The 16,873-nt window shown below is 45.9% G+C and overlaps 1 protein-coding gene across 1 annotated transcript in view; it reads right to left on the reverse strand.

Annotated features, from left to right (window-relative positions):
* The window catches only part of Tmem108 (transmembrane protein 108), a 175,711-nt gene that overhangs the window by 7,460 nt on the left and 151,378 nt on the right, over window positions 1-16,873 (reverse strand). The gene's annotated exons all lie outside the window — the stretch shown is intronic.

Raw genomic sequence — 16,873 nt, forward strand, 5'->3', positions numbered from 1 at the left:
GCGCTGAGCAATATGTGATGTGATGTGATGTGGTGTGTGTGTGTGTGTGTGTGTGTGTGTGTGTGTGTGTGTGTTGAAAGGAAGTCTTCAGATGATTCTAATCGGACCCAAGTTCAGACATCCTGCCCTTAGGGGAATTGGTGCCCAGTTCTGGTGCAGAGGACCACAGATGCCTGTTGCTATGGTAACAGATGAAGAGGCTGGACAGGGGGGCCACACAGCAGCAGGTCTGTGGCCTGTAGCACATTTCCATCCCAGCTCTGCCTGGCTCCTCAGGTACTTCTTTTTCTGGAAACAATGCCCACTGGCTGGCTGGCTCCTAGGCTCCTTGCCCCTTACTTATCTCAAGTGAGCCAAGAACAAACAAAATCTAACCTGTCTGCCCTTGGTGAAATGAATTTGCATTTGTAAAGCATGACCTCAAAAGATGTGTTTGTTATTCTCGGCAACTTGCCCACCCACAGCTGGAGGTGGGGCAGCCACCGAGCCAAGGTCTAGTAAGTGAGCAAGAAAGCTGGCAGAAGCCAGCCCAGAACACGTGTGTGTGTGTGTGTGTGTGTGTGTGTGTGTAAGCACCTAATGGCTCTGGATTCCTGAAGGTAGGAGTGGGGGTGGCTGTAGCAACCCTTGGGTGCTGTCCCTGGGCTCTTTTGCTCAAGGCTGGTGCTCTACCACTTTGAGCCACAGCTCCACTTCTGGTTTCTGGTGGTTAACAGGAGATAAGAGTCTTAGGGATTTCCCTGCCTGGGCTGGCTTTGAACCTGGATCCTCAGATCTCAGCCTCCTGAGTAACCAGGATTACAGGCATGAACCATCTGGCTTTCCCACTCTTTTTTGTTTATAACTGATGAGTAATACTCTATCATATGGCCATAGTCATCATTCATCAGATTATAAACACACTTGAGTCGTCTTCAGTTTAGAGCTATTCTCAATGAAGCTGCTGGGAACATTTGTTTACAGGATTTTGTGTGGACATGTTTTTGTTTCTCTTAGGTAACACCTAAGGTGAATGCAACCTTCTGTTAGGTTGTGTATCTGTAGGAGGAAAATAACAGTGCCAGTGAAACTATGAACGATATCCTCTTCTGTGTACAAGTATTCTGTATTTCCTGGAAGAGCTGCTTTAGACTCATCTAGACAGCTCTACTGACATCTCTGCTGCCTTCTTTTCCTGCTTGGGGTAAGTAACTGCATTAACTGCCAGTCCCTCTGTGAACAGTTCCATGGCAAAAACAAACAAACAAAAACCCCCCAAAACAACAAACCAGCCCAGCTTCAACTGCTTTGCAAACATCTTTGAATCTCTGGTCCCATTTATAGAGTTTGTCTGTTGCTTTGGAACATGGTAAGAAGGCCATTCTCATAACGAGAATCTGTTCCAAAAATATGCAACACTGCTGTCTTTCTTGTGTCTGCCTTTCAGCAGACGTGAGTTTTTTTGACTCAAGACCACATCACGGGCGATCTTAATGAGGACTCCTCAACAGCACTTCATGCTACACCATCCCTTGAATCTGTGTCCTAGGTGTGGCAAGATGATGGGGGTACAGCGAACACTGGCTTGTGTACCACCGGCAATGACAGCTGCATCCTACCTGTGTCTTGTGGTCAGTGGCCACAGGACGCATCCTTCGTTCAGAGAAACAGAAGTCTGTCCCGCAATATCAACCCAGATGACCATGTGTGCTTGGAACCAAGTGTTCAAGAGGTTAAAAACGAAACCCTAGCAGGGCGCTGGTGGCTCGTGCCTGTCATTCTAGCTACTCAGGAGGCTGAGATCTGAGCATGATGGTTCGATGTGACTCTTCATTTAAGCACCGAAAAAGCTGGAAGTGGGTGGAGCCGTGGCTCAAGTGGTAAAGTGCTAGCCTGGAGCACAAAAAGTGGGGGACAGTACCTAGGCCCTGAGTTCAAGTCCTTGGCAACCCCCCAAATACCCCCCAAAAACCATCAAAGCAGCAGGTAGCACTTTTCTTTTCCCTAACCATCTCCAAATGTTCTACAGGGAGGTTCAGATACTTCTGGCTGTACCTTTAGGTCTTGAGCCATCATCACCCCCAAGTGGGATCTTACAGGTGCTACCTTCATATGACCCCTCAAAACTGCAGCATTGCTCTTGCCTGCCCTCCCCCCCACCCCCCACTCCGGGGAGCTCAGCAAGGCTCTTGGTTTCCATAATGAATTATGCATCAGCGTGTGTGAATGGCCCATCATTCTGAAGTAAGCAAATCAGAATTGAACCGTAGCTGGTGCTTTTTTTTTTTTTTTTTTGTTTAAAGCATGTGCTTGTACATATGTCAAAAGAATGTTTAAAGGGAAAAGCCGAATTAGAAATTTATATCCGTGTTAAAAAAAAAAAAAAGGCTCGAAGACATTTCAAGTAAGATTTGACAATCTCTGGCTACAGCTAAGGGGGTTGTGTGGCTTCTTAAGTCCTTGGCTGTCTGGTCTGAGCTGGGCCATCGCTCTTTCCCTCTCTCCTGCATTCATGGAGGTATCCTAGACTCTAATATCAAACCGCTCCTCTTTTCGTTCTGAACACCTTGCCATAGCCTACAAGGCCCCCTGGGAGAGCTCCCTGGCGGTGGGGCTGAGCCCTGTGATGTCCCGGCTACAGGCCACCACCCGTGCACTGGCTGGAATTCAGCAAATGCCCGAGGAAACTCTGGGATGATCCCGCATGGGTCTCAGTTTCCAGATGTGTGCTGTCTGCCACCTTCTCTGCACCAACACGTGGCCTGATAGGATAGGGTTTGCGATGTGTGCCTTTCATGCTTTCACACACACACACACACACACACACACACACACACACCCCACACACACCTGCTAGTACTAAGGCTTGAACTCAGGGCCTGGGAGATATCCCTTAGCTTTTTGCGCCCTACCACTTGAGCAGCAGCTCCACTTCTGGCTTTTTACTATCTAAGTGGAGGTAAGACTCTCACAACCTTCCCTGTCCAAGCGAGCTTGAATGGCGATCCTCACATCTCAGCCTCCTGAGTAGCTAGGATGACAGGCGGAGCCACCAGTGCCCTGCTGAATACATTGTTGTTTTTTTTTTTAAGTTGCCATGATTCTATAAAACAGTTCTTTTGGCAAAGGGGATGGATCCAGCATCTATCAGTGTAGGGAAGTAGGTGGAGAGGTGTCATTTTTTTAAATGCTTTCCTTCCTCTGTCATGATTTTTTTTTTTTTTCAAAAGTGAGACTTCACAGAAATGGAGGGACAAAGGGTGAATAAATGCAGTAGTGGTTCTGACAGGCCACCATGTTGAAAACACAACTTTATGGGTGGGAATGGGAGAGAAAAACTGGGAGACAGCAAGGGAAGGGGTGACACATTGTCCATAAAGAAATATACTCTTTATCTTAACCCATCTGGATATCTTCTCTATAATAACAATAAAAAAAAAGTTAAAAATAAAAGCAAAACTTCCAGGTGGCAAAGGATGACGAGAGAGGACAGAACTTGCTCCCAGGGAATATACATTGATAACATTCCTCCACGTGGAGAAAATGGGATTTAGTCTTCTCCGGGGGGAGAGAACGAGACCCCAACCACAGGCTCCCAGCCTTTCTCCTGGAGATCCAATGGCGCCTAGAAGCCTGGAAACGGCAAGGAGGGGGAACAGGAAGGGGGAGGGATCTGGCTGTAGGGTTTTCTTTCAAAGCTCAATGGAGGGCTGGAGGCTGTCACTTCAATGAGCTTTGCCTCCTGTCCTAAGTGTGCCTGCGGGCTGTGATAAGAACTCTCAAAACTTTTCACTTGCCTTCAAAAATAAAAATTAAAAAGATGTCAAAAGGAGTCTCAGCAAGCAAAAGCTGTCCGAGAATACAATCTGTCCCCAAAGACAGTCCCACGGGATTAGCCAAGCCGTTTGGAGTTAAAGCCGCACGCTGAGTGACTACAAGTTGGTTTTTTTTCCTCCTTCGGCTTTGGGGCCTGACATCCTTGTCTTCAGAGACAACACCTGATCAGGCCTTGCCACTCACCCGCCACGCTGTCCTGGGCTCCCCATCCGTGACCAGCACGGGTCCCCCGAAGAGAGGAGGGGGGAACCCCAACCTCAAGCACCGGATTCCTTCCCTGATTTTTGTGAAACAGACAAGAAAAGGATCCCAGGCCTTAGTCAGCAGTGGGGGGGGGGGGGGGTGCTATTTACTATTATTATTTGTTTTACAGTAGGTACTCCTTCCCCCTTCCCTCCTTCCCACCACCTACACCGTGCGGCTGAATTGAACACAGAACGGGGATTTTTCCACCAAGTTCGGCTGTTGGCCCAGATGACTGGGCACTGAATCACTTCTCAAGCATTTCGTTAGCACCTCCTGCACACCATTTATCAGCCTCGAGTCTGAGTACCTAGTCTTGGTATTTATTCATAGGCAGCTGACAGGAACATGGAGACAGGTGAAGAAATAAATAAGCACGGCCACAGAGGATGAAGGGTTAAGTCCAAAACCCACTGATTTGAGTGTGAGAAGGAAAAGAGAAGCTCCACCTTTTCCTGATCCCTTCCAACCATCTCCCCCCCCCCACACCCCCCTCCCCATGACTTGTGACAGGAAAGGCTTAGGAGGCATTGTTCACACTCTGTCCTTCATGACAGCGAGTCGGCTATAGACTAGAAAATCCCCATGTCTCCATCTCCTGCTGCCCCGGGTGGCCGTGCGCAGCGCGGAGACAGTCTGACAGCTTGAAATGAAGGAGGGAGGGCTGAGGTCACGAAAAACCACCCTCTGCTATCTGCCTGGAAGTGTCTGATAGCATTGCTCTCACCATGGGGGTGAAAGAGAGAACTGCTCTGCTTCTTGCAGGGTGAGAGGCAAGCCAGGGCGCCGGCCAGGCCCGTGCCAGGGCAGGGACAGTAGACACGGCACAGGAGGAACTGCACACACAGCAAATCCAATACCAGGAACTTCAGACTGGCACACCTGTAAATCTGGGCATTTTTCTCAATGCTACCTCCTGTCCTTTGACCTTGATTTGACCGTGGTATGCTTCTCACACTCATTTTTGGTGTGTGTGTGTGCGTGTGTGTGTGTGTGTGTGTGTGTGTGTGTGTGTTTTCCAGTCCTGGGCCTTGAACTCAGGGCTTGGGCACTGTCCCTGAGCTTCTTTTGAAGCTCAAGGTTAACACTCTACCACTTGAGTCACAGTGCTACCTCTGGCCTTTTCTTTTTATGTGGTACTGAGGAATGGAACCCAGGGCTTCATGTATGCTAGGCAAGCACTCTACCAGGAAGCTACATTCTCAGTCCTGGTTCTTACACTTGGGATAGGCTTTTGTATGTACACCCCTGTCCCGAACAGTTCCTGACACCTCATAGTGGGATCCAGAATGCTGAGCAGAACTTCCTGTTTGGGAAAACATACATCCAGCTATATATAGCTCTGAGAGTGACACTGCTTTGATTATTTTTTTTTTTTATTTGATGGTATAGGGCTTGAACTCAAAGCCACATGCAAGAGCTCTACCACTTAAGCCACGACTCAATTTCTAGCTTTTTGCTGGTGAGTTGAAGATGAGTTGTCTCTCAGATTTGTCTGCATGGCTTGGCTTTGAACCAAGACCCTCAGATTTCAGCCTCCTGAGCAGCTAAGATTACAAGTGGGAGCCACTAGTGCCTAGTAAGTTTATTTATCTTGATTTGATGGCATAGCAAAGAACAAATACACCCTTCAAAATTCCTATAGGAACACAGCTCCATCCATCTACCCACGAACAAACACGGCAGAGATGAAATCAGGGAAGTCTTTGAGGGGGGTTATTAATAGAACAGCAGAAAGGAGTTAATCTTGTATTAGATTAGCGTGGATAAGAAAACTGTCCTCCAATCATAGCCGCTTGCTCTACTTCTAATCAGCCACGCATTAGGGAAAAGCCTTAAATACACATTCAAGGTCTTTGGGCTTTAAAGTTAAGTGCTGTGTTCACAGGGGGTAGCGATTACTGAAGAGTGTTGCAAGCCCTGTGCCACAGGGACTCTGAGGAAAATCAACATCTGCTTGTCTTAAAAGAAAAGAGGGTACTTACTAAACCCAAGGGGAAAGCAGCCGTTGCACCGTGGAGGGGTGAGACCACGCACTGTATGGGTGATGGACACAAACTGCCCCGAAGGGCAGATGGGGAGCTTGTACCTGCAGGCCAGGCGCTGGGAGAAGGCCACCTGTCACTGTGTGGTCTTCCAGCTTGGGAAGCACAAAAGTAAATGGAAGCAGGAAGAAACGGCAAAGAAAAAAACCCAAAACCAAAACCTGTTCATATTCTTCTCAAATGACTTACTGAGCGGTTAACTACAGATGAAAATTTCTAGATTGTTCTAAAATCTATTTTCTAGACTGTCCAAGGGGCAGAGAAAGACTTCAGAAGAGTTACTTAGAGGGTTGGGACATTACGGCCTCATGGTAGCATGCTCGCCTCGCATGCATGAAGCCCTGGGTTCGATTCCTCAGCACCACATGAATAGAAAAAGTGGCGCTGTGGTTCAAGTGGCAGAGTGCTAGCCTTGAGCAAAAAGAAGCCAGAGACAGTGCTCAGGTCCTGAGTTCAAGCCTCAGGACTGACCAAAAAGAAGAAGAAGAGTTACTAGAACTCTTAGATGGGAACCTGTCCAAGGGAACTATTCTGGAAAGTGTATTCCAATTGGGATTGGAGATCCTCTACATCAGCAAAACAAGAAGAAGTGGGACATCCTTCCACCATTGTTCTTTAAGGTTGCTTCTATAGTTCTAGAATATAGATGCTCCAGTCAGGAGGTGTGGTTCTACTGGGAGAGCGTCAGCCATGACCAAGCAATACCAGCAACAGTACTAGGTCCTGAGTTCAAATCCTGGTATTGGCATGTATGTGCACACCCCACACATACACTACTGATGCCTCTTACATTACAAAGCAGCAAGGAGAACTTTTGTGTGCATGTATTTTGACTTCTAACTTCAATAACTTCAGTGCATTTTCTTAATTTTTAGTATTATTGCCCTGTCACGTAGGGCTTTCTAAACCTCGTTAGGAGATCACTTCTCCTAGCTGTGTCTAATTCCAAGAGTCAGCACTCACCTGCTTTTATCAACTGTCCAAATAAGGGACACTATTCTCCAGCCCTAATTGTCCCAATGCCAGGGGCCATTAATATTACTGAGGCTACACCTGATTCCTAAAGAATCCTGCATGCCCTTCCTTGCCATGAAAACCTCAACAAAGGCTCCAATGTGTGCTTTCACCTTGCTCTGCCTGCTTCTCTCCCAAAGGGCCCCAGGCCTCATGAAGGAAATCTTGGGGTGGGTCTCAGGATTCCAAATATTGAATCTCCTTCCCCTCCCATGGTGAATCAAGTTAGTTCTGGGAATCAAACTAAGAAGATCATTCTGGGTGAAAGGAAATGGCTGGCCTTTTCTTTTGCCTTGTGGTCACTTGCTACTTTCTTTCTTCTTCCTTTTCCTCCCTCTTTCTCCCTGTGTTTTTCTTTCTGCTGGTCCTGGGGCTTGAACTCAGCCCTGATTACTGTCTCTGAGTTTTTGTGCTTAAGGCTAGCGCTTTACCACTTGAGTCACAGCTCCACTTCAAGATTTTTAAGTGGTTAATTGCAGAGAAGAGTCTCATAGACTTTCTTATCCAGGCTGGCTTTGAACTGTGATCCTCAGATCTCAGCCGAATAGCTAGGATCATAAAATGGAGACACTGGCATTGGGCTCACTTGCTATTTTCTCTCTTGCCTTGACCCTTGTATTCTCCATCTTCCACAACCTCGCTCAAAATCTCCCTCCCCCACCTCCTGCATTTCTCTTTTTTCCTCAGCTGGGGCTCACATTTTCACTCTACACACAAAAACCTCAGTTGAGGGAAAGGAGGCTGGTGAACTACTGTCACTAATAAATACCCTGGCTCTGTTCCAGGGAGGTCTTAGGCAGAGAAAAGTAGGCGTGAGCCATACACACATCTGTCCTGGCAACCGCAGCAGAGACACAACTAAATTGCTCTAAATTAAATTCGAGTGAGCTATAAGCCTAATGAGCATTATTAGCGAATCTGCATGCATTTCAGCAAAAGCCACTGTTGGTCTGATACGGCTCTGTCCTCCTTTGGAGATGGAGAGGTCTGAGAACGTAAGCTCAGACTCGGACCTTGTTTGAATGTCTTGCTTAGACATCTGAGGACACCCCCCTCCCCCCCAGACAAAACTGGGGATAGCAGACATCCCTGGGTGCTTCAATTCTGCACAGCTGGAGCAGCTGGATATACTATATGCATATCTCCTCCTGGCCACTCCCCACCCTCCAGGTGTGTTGCTGAATGTTCAAGCCAGCTCTCAGCCCCCCCCCCCCATCTACCACAGGGCTCCATGTCACCCCAGCCTGCCTCTACCTTGCCCTTAGCCCTGGACCTTTGGGCTGCTTTGGCTTAGATATGTCCTACCACCAAACCGTCCATCTGTCCATGAGGCGTGGGAGGGAGATCTGGACCAACAGAAGGCCCCATGGAGACATCAGATTGTTATTGCTTTTCGTGTGTGTGTGTGTGTGTGTGTGTGTGTGTGTGTGTGTGTGTGTAACAACTTGGTGTTTTCAGCTTCATACTCAACATAATACTTCTTTGTTAGCCTGATGACCTGGTATTTCATATTCTGGAAACATGGGCAGAGATGGGATATTTGTGAGTGTGTGTGTGTGTACATTAGTAGAAATCTCCACAAAAGTTCTAAGCTCCTCATTCCTTGTGTGTAATTCCTGAGGAGGAAATGCGACAGCAGTTTTGCACCAACTCAAAAAGAGAGGGCTAGCCAGGCACTGGTGGCTCATGCCTATAATCCTAGCTACTTAGCAGGCAGAGATCAGAGGATCGCAGTTCAAAGCTAGCCCCGGCAGGAAAAGTCCGTGAGACTCTTATCTCCAATGAACCACCAGAAAACTGGAAGTGGCTCTGTGGCTCAAAGTGGCAGAGCGCTAGCCTTGGGTGAAAAAGCTCAGGGACAGCGCCCAGGACCTGAGCTCAAGCCCCACAACTGAATAACAACAATAAAAATAGTCCTTTAGGAAACAGGATGAAAATAGAATATTTGAAATCTCCTACATCTGAAACTGTTGTAATTGCAGGTGGGTCAAGAAACTGGCTGGGGGCTGGGGATATGGCCTAGTGGCAAGAGTGCCTGCCTCGGATACACGAGGCCCTAGGTTTGATTCCCAGCACCACATATACAGAAAACGGCCAGAAGCGGCGCTGTGGCTCAAGTGGCAGAGTGCTAGCCTTGAGCGGGAAGAAGCCAGGGACAGTGCTCAGGCCCTGAGTCCAAGGCCCAGGACTGGCCAAAAAAAAAAAAAAAGAAACTGGCTGGATTACCATGTCCTGACTTTCATGGTCTTTGCAGAAGCCACATGATGAAAGCTGATGTGCACTCATCTTGGATTAGTGGCGATCAGTGGCGATAAATGTTTAAGAAATACTTCAGAAAACCAATAATAAAAAAAAAATACAACTCAATATTACTACTTCGGAATTAAATTGAATGCATCCTTCTCAAAATAAGAGAATTATCCTGGGAGGCAAATTTCCTGTCTCCAGAAAGAATTCTCCTACCAGTATTTAAATTAAATTGCCTGGAAATAATCATATTTGAAGGAACTGGAGCAAATTATGCCGGGACGAATCATCTTGGAACTGTGACATGAGGGTATGTGTCTTTGTTGTTTCATATGTTTCTTCAGCTTCTCGATTTTAAATTGATTACAAAAATTAAAAACATGAATATGGTTTAGTTTTTTTTTTTGTTTGTTTGTTTTGGTCAGCCATGGGGCTTGAACTCTGGGCCTGGACGCTGTCCCTGAGCTCTTCAGCTCAAGGCTAGCGCTCTACCATTTTGAGCCACAGTGCCACTGCCAGTTTCCTAGTGGTGGACTTTTTCCTGCCTGGGCTGGCTTTGACCCATCATCCTCAGATCTCGGCCTCCTGAATAGCTAGGATTTACAGGCGTGAGCAGCCACTGGTACCTGACACAATGGCTTCATTTTTATTGCCACTTTCTTAAGAGGCTTTGAAAGAATTTTAGAACTGTGCTGCTATCAGTTCTGAACTTCCCTAGGGAAGATTTTTTACTGGACAATAAAGAAAAAACACCCTTTTGTTCTTTATGTTTAAAACCATCCTTTTATTTTTTTCTTCCGCCTGAAGATGCTCTGAATTTGTATACAGAGGAGAAATACAATTTGCTTATTATCTGAAAAAGCACTTCTGAAAGTTAACGTCATTGAATCCTACTCAAATAAGGCGCTGGGGACCAAGCGCTGCAGAATAGGCTGTTCCACTATTCAAACAACAAACTTGAGCCCTTCTGTACACTCTATCAGATCCAACTAGGGTAAAAGATGGCAGTGTTCCAACCTACAGAGGTCCCCGCCTCTCTTCTTGCTTTACACCAGCTGATCTTCATGTTTCCCGCTGCCATTGGAAACAACCCTACAATTCAAATGACCATCTCCTTAGTCTTCTGGTGTCTTCTAATTGAGGACCCAACCTCCAGCTTGAACCAGACCAGTGACAGAAAGAAGTCTTTAATCACACACACACACACACACACACACACACACACACACACACACACACGCACACATCTATACACGTGGTGTGAGCATGCTCTCTCATTTTATCTGAGTGGACAGGGAAACTGAACTCAGGCTACACAAATGACACTCACTTGTAGGGTTAGCCAGCAAAACCATTCAATATCCTCCTCAGAGATGGGCGCCGGCGGCTTAGGCCTGTTATCGGAACTAAGCAGGAGACTGAGATCTGAAGATTGCAGTGCCAAGCCAACCTAGGCAGAAAAGTCTATGAGATTCTTCTTTCCAGTTAACCACCCAAAAAGCCAGAAGTAGAGCTGTGGCTGAAGTGATAGAGCGCTAGCTTTGAGCACAAAAGCTCAGGGACAGCACCCACGCCCTGAGTTCAAGCTTCAGGATTGAAACAAAAAGAACAATTAAAATGAAACCATACATGAATAAATAAACAAAGGGTCCTCATCGGTTAGGAGCTGGCAAGTTGGCTCTGGCCAGATGTTGGCAAGGTGAATCCTTCGGATCCATGTAATCCATGACCGTGGGTTACATTACTGCTGCCCTTTGGGCTGAAGTGGGCTGAATACAATTACGGACCAAAAGGAACGGCTAACATTTGTCAAGGGGCTCTTAGGTGCCACACTCTGTGCTAGTCATGAGGCAAACACAAGTTCAAGGAGGGGCAAGTTTTGCTCCCCTAAAGCACCCTAGCAAGGAGGAGGCGGCTGTCTTATCTCATATGATTGGTACAAGGCTTTGAACTCAGGGCCTCCTGCTTTCAAGGCAGGAAGGCTCTAGATCACTCAGTCCACACCCCCAGCTCTTTCTGCTTTGTTTTTCTGTAGACTGGGCCTCATGCAACTGAGCCCTGCACTGCGATCCTCTTACCACTGCTTCTGCGATTGTAGGTGTGGACTACAATATCTGACTTTTTTTTTTTTTTTGGCCAGTACTGGGGCGTGGACTCAGGGCCTGAGCACTGTCCCTGGCTTCTTCCCTCTCAAGGCTAGCACTCTGCCACTTGAGCCACAGCGCCGCTTCTGGCCATTTTCTATATATGTGGTGCTGAGGAATCGAACCCAGGGCTTCTTGTATATGAGGCAAGCACTCTTGCCACTAGGCCACGTTCCCAGCTCCCCTCTCACCAACTTTACTGCTCAAGCTGCCCTTAGATTATGATCTTCCTATTTCCATTTCCCACATAGCTAGGATTAAAGGTGTGAGCCACCGTGCTTGGCCAATATGTAGTCCTTTTTTTTGGGGGGGGGGGTCAGTCATGGTGCTTGGACTTTGGGCCTGGGTTGTCCCTAATGGACACGAGGACTGACAGCAACTGAATCTGATGGCATCATTTGGGACACAGAAGCAAAGCCACCAACAAGGCCCAACCACAGAGGGCACCCCAGAGACGTATTACCCACAAAGCTTTGGATTTTCTTTGTGAGTAAAACTCGGAGGAAATCTACAGCTCCACTAATGTAGCAGCTGTCCATTAAAAAAAAAAAGTCAGTGGCAGTGATTTACACTTTATTTTCTTCAAATACTTCCATTTATAGGACTTTAAAGGGTACCAGAAGGAAAAGAACCCCTGCTTGTTTAGATGGATGGTTCTCATTGCTATGAACATTTTCGTGCCTGTGTTACACGTGGTTCAATAAGACAAAAATCATCTCATGTGCCCTCAACGCTCATCGTCATGAAATATCCCATACAGAAGCAAAATATTGCGGGGTTGTTATTGTGCGAGTGAGCAGCTGGCATCATTAGAGCCTGGGTCTCTCTTCAGACATCGAAGCATTTGATCTTGTGTCATTGAACATCTCCAATTCATACTGGCACAACTTCTTCCATTCCTGCTTCCTTTCACTGAGGTGCAGCACTGAGCTGGGAGGCTTAGTTATGTATTATACATCCCTCACTCTGTAAGTACAGGTTCTCTAGGTAAATTCCAATCAAGGGAAGGGAAGCTACACACCATTTTTTTTTTGGTTAGGGTTATTTATTTATTAATTATTGTTTTATTATTATTATTATTGCCAATTCTGGGGCTTGAATGGAGAGCCTGGGCACTGTCCCTGAGCTTTTTTTGTTCAAGGCTGGAGCTCTATCTACTATGTGAGCCACAGCTCCATGGCTGGCTTTTGGGGACTTTCCTTGCCCTAGCTGGCTTCGAACTGTGATCTTAAGATCCTTCTGAGTAGCTAGGATGACAGGCGTGAGCCCCCAACACTCAGTTCCTTCTTGTTTTCAAAGCAAAGAGAAGCACAGAATTTCAACTGCTGGAAGTAGAAATAGACACTGCACTGCAGTTAATTAGCGAGATGCAAATGCAGGAAAAACACAGAGCAGGGAAGCTGGGAGCAGAGACCACCGTGATGAAAATCAACCTTATTAAGAAAAAAAATCAATCTAATCAAACTCTTCTACTTCCTGTTTTGTTTGCCTAGTAAGACAAGCCTTTTAACTTCCATAATGAGGTGATTTCCACCCTCCCACTTCCAGTTGAGGGGCTTGAACTCAGGGCCTGGGCGCTGTCCCTGAGCTTTTTGGCTTAAGGCTAGTGTTCTACCACTTGAGTGGCCACAGCACCACTTCTGGCTTTTTCTGAGTAGTTTATTGGAGATAAGAGTCTCATAGACTTTTCTGCCCAGGCTGGCTTTGAACTACAATCCTCAGATCTCAGCCTCCTGAGTAGCTAGAATGATAGACGTGAGCCACTGGTGCCCAGCTTGGATTGTCATGTTCAAAAAAGAGAGAAAGCAACACTAGACATCACCCACAACTTTATCTGTGTGGTTTCCTGTCACATTACTTGCAGTGTTCACCCATCAGCAAATGGTACTGTAATTGCAAAAGGTATAAGAAATCAAGCTTCACTTGGACTGATCCTATGAAACATTTTTTTTAAAGTGTTCCCTGATTTCAGTCTCATTTGCGTCACTTTCAAAAAAAGCAGACTCTAGCAGGAAATGGCTGATGATGTGAGCTTTCTAGTTACCTCAATTCTGAAAACAAAAAAACCACACCAGTACTTTGCCTGTAATTAAACTGTAAAGAGTTAACTGTAATTAAACTGCATAGTATGTGAGAATCTGTCACTTCTCAGAATTAGCTCTGAGTATGAAACTGGAGAGACAGTGTAATTAAGATGTAAAATGTGAGGTCTTGAGGTGGTTCTTGGGCAGGCTAGGACACAGGGGGTGTTATTTCCTGAAAATTTTTTTTTTTTTGTGTTTTTCTCTCCTTTCCAACTCCAACTATGGGGCCAGAAAGATTTTTATAGCTCGCTGCATAGGATGCTAGATTGTTAGTCTGAGAAAGGAAGGATTTTTTTTTCTCCCCTCCTAAATATTTTGTTGACTTGCCTATATCCAGGTGTGTATAACGATCACCTCTTTGCAAAAAATAAAAAATAAAAAAAAATCACGCTATTCTTTTTCTCTAGCAGTGGAATTTGAATTCATAATATCATATTTGCTGAGCAGGTGCTTTACTGCTTGAGTCATGTCTCTAGCCCTTTGTGCAGTAATCTTTTTTTGTTGTTGTTGTGAGTTGTGGGGCTTGAACTTATTAGGGCCTGGGTGCTGTCCCTGAGCTTCTTTGCTCAAGGCTAGAATCTACTACTTTGGGCCTCTGTGCCACTTCCGGTATTCTGGTGGCTCACTGGCCCTAAGTATCTCACCGACTTTCCTGTCCAGCTTGGCACTTCTTTTGGAAAATGTTCCAAGTTAACACAGATAAATATTGTTTCTTTTTACGGCTGTGTAGTACTCCCTCGAACAGCTGTACTTCTTTCATGAAGCTGCTCCTCCCCTTATGAACACAATGTTGCCATGTATTTCACCATTTCTAGGAAGGCATAGGGTTAGGGAGAGAGGGGGGAAAAAAACCAACTCTTCACAGCAAGTGGGAAAAGAGAAATAAAATGATCATGGCCAACAGGAAATGTGCACCTGTGAAACACATCGATGGCAGTTTGGAGCTGTATGAAAAGTTTGTGGTGACTGTAAAAACGTCAAACCAGAGAAAGTTTTCTGAGATGCAAGAGTTGACACAAGGGTGTAAGCAACAAGTAAGTTAAAAATTGGATGTGCTGGGGGGTAGGGTAGGGGTCAGTGGTACTGTGATCCTGAATCTTGGCAATCCAACAGATAGCACCTTCAGATCTCTCTCTCTCTCTCTCTCTCTCTCTCTCTCTCTCTCTTCCACCCCCCCCCCCATCTGTGTATGTGTTGGCTTGCTTGCATGGCTGGTGCTCTACCAACTGAGCTACATATCCAGCCTTGCTTTGTGCTGATTGTTTTAGATATGGATCCTCACAGACTTTTCTGCCCTGTCCTGGCTTTGAACCTCAGACTTTCAGATGAGCAGTCCTTTCTCAGACCTGCCATCCCCCCTTCCCATTGGTGGCTGATCACACGAGCAGGAGCGTCAGCTCAAACCCTGGGGACCAAGAGAAGAGCCTCCCTTGTCTGCTAAGCAGGGACACATGTGAGCCAAAGAAACCTGATGGCAGGTTTCAAGTATTTGGTTTTGTGGAGTTGGGCTACAAAAGCTACCTGATAGGACGGTTCCCTTTCTCCTAAAGAAATGCTCCCCGCTTGGCCTCCTCTAGGAAAAGAAGCTACTTCTCCCACCTACTATGTTTTAAAACTTCATCTAGATTAGTAGTTAAAAGGGGATTTGCAACAAAAGATTATTTCTTTGGAGGGAAAAAGAAGAAGGGCTGATGAATGGCGGATTCTCCCTCTTCCCCACCCAGAACCTCCACAGCCTGTGATTAAAGAAATAAATAGAAAGGAGCTGGATCAGGGCATGCCATCCATCAGTGCGAGGTTAGCAAGACAGCAAGCAGAACACATTCTCTTTCTAAAAAGACTGTGCAAAACACATTTTGTTCCTGGATGGGGTGGAAACCCTGTAATTTCCAAACATTTTGGCTTCTCTGATTTTTTTTTTTTTTTTGCCAGTCTCTGGGGCTTGAACTCAGGGCCTGGGCGCTGTCCCTGAGCTTCTTTTTGCTCAAGGCTAGCACTCTACCACTGGAGCCACAGCGCCACTTCCCGATTATTGTGGAGATAAGAATCCCATAGACCTTCCTTCCCTCAGATCTCAGCCTCCTGAATAGCTAAGATTATAGGAATGAGTCAGTGGTGCCTGGCTCCAGTGTTACATTTAACATTCAAATATATCCGTGGTTTCAAGCAAAGCTTTCTGTGAGAGTTGATGTTTGAATTTCATTTGTAAGGTACAGAATGCTTTTCAAAGGGAAGAGTTTTGTAAGGAATCAGATTAGATTACCTTAGGTGAAATATTTGAGAGATACCAAGATATTCATTTGAGGGCTGGGAATGAGGCTTAGTGGTAGAGTGCTTGCCTTGCATGCATGAAGCCCTGGGTTCGAGTCCCCAGTACCACAAGTAAACAGAAAAAGCTGGAAGTGGTGCTGTGGCTCACATGGTAGAGTGCTAGCCTTGAGCAAAAGAAGCTCAGGGACAAAGCCAAGGCCCTAAGTTCAAGCCCCAGGACTGGCACAAAAACACATGAACAAACACATGTACCTCTAATAAGTGTCATTTTGTTTCTGCACTTCTAAATATTCTTCCAGGAATATGTTTCCTTTCATAATGTATGGAATGTTTCACAATGAAACTCCTTCATATTACTAATGTTTACTAATTCAACAATAAAATAAATCCGATAATACAGAAAATACAAATGTGTGTATATATTTAAAATAAAATATGTCTGTGCCTTACAATTTATAGAAAACTCTAAGGATTGGCTAGCACTTAGCTAGGTGACATACAGTTTTAATTCTGACATTTACTTTAAAGTTTTCTTCTGGTATTTCAGAAAACAATTATTTTGTCACTGATAACCAGAGTTTGAAACATTTTTATCAGCCCCGAAGAATCACAGGTTCTGGGCTCTGTGCCCTGCCAGTGTGTAACAGGAAATTCTCCTTTCTTAGTTAATCAACCAGTGATTGAAAGATGCCAATTGGAGAATCAGCTCCAGTATGGGGCACGGTGGCTCATATCTTTAGGCCCAGCTACCTTGGAGGAAGAGACTGGAAGGATCATGGTTTTAGGCCATCCCAGACAACATGCTAGCCATACACCAACTCAACAAATAAACCCAACACGAGGATGTGTGCTTGTCATTCCATTTATGCAAGAGGTAGAGTTAGGCTCACAGTTCAAGTGTAGCTCAGAGAGAAACATGAGATTCTACCTACAACATAATTAAAGCATAAAGGGCTGGCACGGGGGCGGGGGGGGGGGGACATGCCTTGTCAGCCTAACCAAGCACAAG

This window comes from Perognathus longimembris, chromosome 26, assembly GCF_023159225.1.
Source record: "Perognathus longimembris pacificus isolate PPM17 chromosome 26, ASM2315922v1, whole genome shotgun sequence".
Lineage (NCBI taxonomy): Eukaryota > Metazoa > Chordata > Mammalia > Rodentia > Heteromyidae > Perognathus > Perognathus longimembris.